The sequence below is a fragment of the Silene latifolia genome, chromosome 6, assembly GCF_048544455.1.
Source record: "Silene latifolia isolate original U9 population chromosome 6, ASM4854445v1, whole genome shotgun sequence".
Lineage (NCBI taxonomy): Eukaryota > Viridiplantae > Streptophyta > Magnoliopsida > Caryophyllales > Caryophyllaceae > Silene > Silene latifolia.
The window spans coordinates 12557659-12561735 of record NC_133531.1 but is presented as its reverse complement, the minus strand read 5'-3'; positions in this window follow the sequence as shown (position 1 = coordinate 12561735).

Below are 4077 nucleotides of genomic sequence, written 5' to 3'. Positions count from 1 at the left end.
TTACACGGGTCTTAGACTCGGGATCCTGTGTACATGGAGGAGGGCTTAGCCCGGGGAGTTTTTACTCCGTAATGTGTCTCATTTCAGTAATAGTAGACCGGTAATCTATATTTTGCATATTATGATAAAATGACAGGTTGTGCATGTCTATTTAATAATTATTTGATTGTGTTCATTTGACTTATTTTTATACTTGTGAGACCAAAAAGGAGTGAAATATTAAAATGGAGGTAAGTAGGACCGGTGGAGGTGACCGGAGTCATACTCAGCCTGTGGTTGGCTGATCATGTTACTTTCATTCTTTTTCAGGTACAAGTAAGGGGGAAGGTCAAGAGTGAGGATTTTCAGATGATATGACCTAATAGGATGAATATGTAATGGAGTTATTAGTTTATATCTTTAGCAAGTGTATTTATCTTTATTTTTGTATAAGCCTTGTATTTTCCGGATGGGAAATACGGCGGTGACGCCCTTGTAATTCCGCTGCTGCCTATTATTAATAAAAAGAGCTATTTTGAGCTGCCTGTCTGCTTTCCGGGGGCGTTACAAAATATCTACGTGATTAATATTTGTATGGTATTGTTGCAACAAAGGTTTACCGTTAATACAAACTCTTATAAAAACTCTCTAAGATAATATTTAAGCGATTCAAAAGATTTTGGATTGATACCCCTAAGTTTCAAATATGACTCCTATTTATAATCACGCGATACCTCACCTCATGATAATCTTCTAATGTGGGACTATTCAACTATTTATATGTAGTATATTTACCACACCTACATTATTTTTCAATGTGGGACAAACAATATACTTAGAAATACACCCTCTTTTTCGCACCTAATTCGACATCCAACCCGGTTTATTTCTAATTATATAATTTTTCAAAAAAAAAAATATGTTACTTTTTTTGCTAAATGAGATGTATAAGTTTTTATATAAAAATTATAAACATCACTTGGACATAATATAAAAAATATATATCATACCATGGAGATAATGATATATAAACTCTTAAAACTCTCCAAGACAATGCTTAAGAGACTTAGAAGGTTTTGGGTTGGTATTTAGGTTCTAAGGATGCCTTCTATTTATAATCATATGATCACCCACCTTATGCTAAACTTTCGATGTGGGACAATTCTATTATTTATACGTAATATATTCACCACACCAACATATTTTTCAATGTGGGACAAATAACATACTTAGAAATACACCAACTTTTTCGCACATAATTCGACATCTAACCCAGGTTAATAATAATAAGCAAATACTATACTCCCTCGATTCAAGACCAAATACAACATTTCCCTTTTTTCACTATTCATGAACGAATAGAATCTTTACGATTCCTTGCAATATGTAAAACAAAATATGGTCATCTGGGATCTTATTTGATTCACGTACGTACAATGAGAATATCAAATTTTTAAATTTTTTATAATGTAAATTTAAAGATATTTACGTTGTAATTTGTGACTTGGCAAGTGTGTAAATGAAAATGTTGTATTTGGTCTTGAATGGAGGGAGTACTATTTATTAATATTCATACGTTTGTTTTTAATTTTTTTATCATAATTAAAAATATATGCAAATAATATGATACTATATACTAATGCTAGCATTTCTTTTACCAAGAATCTATTATAATATAATTTTCATAATTTTTTTATAATACTTTTTTCGAAAAAGAGATGTATAAATTTTTATATAAAGATTATAAACATCACTTGAATATAATAAATAATATAGAAAATATATATATATCATACTGTGAAGATAATGATATAAACTCTTAAGAGTTCTCCAAAACAATACTTAAGAGACTCAAAAAGTTTTTGGTTGGTGAATAAGTTCCAATGATGACTCCTATTTATAATCATAGGATCACCCACCTTATGTTAATCTTTCGATGTGGGACAATTTTATAATTGATACGTATTATAATCACCACACTAACATTGTTTTTCAATGTGAGACATATAACATATTAAGAAATACACTATCTTTAATATGTGCAAATCATATGAAATCTATACTCCAATGAAAGCATTTTTTACCACGAATCTAATTATATTATCTTCATAATTTTTATAACGACATTTTTTTGCCAAATGAAATGTTAAAGTTTTTATATAAAAATTAGAAACTTCTCATGAATATAAAATAGGAAATATAGATATTATAATAATTTAAAGATTCTCCACTTAATTTTTTATGTGGAAAATATTATTTACGAAAGTTTCCTAAATTAATTTTGGATTATGTGGACGCTCTAGAATCGCTCGAAAAAACTCTCTTTTATGTATATATATAGATTGGTGAATTGCCTTTATGTGTAAGGAGGATGGTCCTCCCGGAGAATACAAGATTTTTTCTTAAATAAATATAAGTACTAATTATATATGCTACGAGTACAAAAAGTTGAGAATAAGACAGAATAATTTTAAAGAAGAAACACACATATACAAATTTAAAAAAAAAAAAAAGTGATGTGAAGGGGGTTTGAACCCTCGCCATTTATCCATTGAATTATTCTTATCACAAAATCTCATTGAAGACGACACGTATCCGTCACTTTGGAGTGACGGATACCATTTCCTCTCACAAATGACCCAAATAGATGAGAGAGGGAAGCACATGGGGGTGCCCCCACCTTGTCCCCCCTATTCGTTTTGTGAGTGACATTACCCGTCACATACTATACTCCGACCCGTCTTCAGCAAGACTAACTGTATTCTTATAGCTAGTATTCCAACCACCTGTGCTACCTTAATTCCATGCAGAATGTGAAAGCAAATTTTATTTATCCCAAATTCATATAAGGCTATAGCCTATATAGCCCAAAGGCTAGATCCACCTTTGGGTCGGGTCGAGTTTTGACAGATCTATGCAATACACATTTACATGTCCTATTGATATCCGAGACAATATAACTATATAAGTTGAAATGAATCCTAATTCAAAGTAATTAGTAAGAGTCTATTTTCTTTCCATTTCCTAAAAAGAAATGGAGGGATAAGTTATTATTTAAAGAGATTTTAAAAATATTTAATGGTTTTAAATTTACGCATAAAAATAAAGAAAAATGAGAATGAAAGAGAAAATTATTATTTAAATAGATTGTGATAGGAAATAAAGATAGAGAAAATGGAGAAATGGAGAAAATTGATCAACTGATTCAACTCTATGACACCACTAGTTTTAAACCCGTGCAAAAAATGCACGGGTCGTAATAACAGGTATTATTATTGATACATGATCATATAAATGAGTGTTATTAAATGTGCAATGCCGTAACATTATAAATAAGCCCATAATTCAAGATTTGACGTAGTATATGTCTAATTAGTTGATAGTTGACCGTTACTAATATAATTTGAGGCACTTAAGCTTTGCTATAATTATCGATTAGGTTCCCCAACAACAACTCCCTTCTAAGTTTAGAATTGTTAATTTTATCTGCAAATTAAATGACCGCCTTTACTCATTAATAAGTTTGTATTTACATCCGGTTTTACAATTACATAAGTGTAAAACTTCCTTACACAAGACTTACTCCGTATGTATATATATAAAACTTTTACCAAACTCATTTTCATATAACCCAATTTAAAGACCACATATATGATATATCCCTTTTATTGTTTTAAACTCTTTTTTTAATAGAGGCAAATTCAACCCACTTGCTTTCATCGAAACCCAATTTTATCGATTAACCCATCATATAAATTCCACACAATGATGTTAAAGTTAACCCTAGCTCCTCCTTAGACTACCTCATAGTTCAATAGTCTAATATCTCCCTGACTCACTACCACCGTCACCTCCACCATCTCTCCAATTCCCCTCAACTATTAAATAAAAATGAAAAACCTTCCACTCTCAATTTCATCTTATACCCTCAGCCTCTCTCTAATCCCTTCAAGTTTCGATTGGAAAATCTCTCGCATCAAATCTGCCCTTAAAATTTACTTCACACCTCATATAACGACATTTGCAGTCAATTATCGAAATTATATGTATGATACAAAAAGATTGATCTTTATGTATTTTCGACTATTGATTTATTTA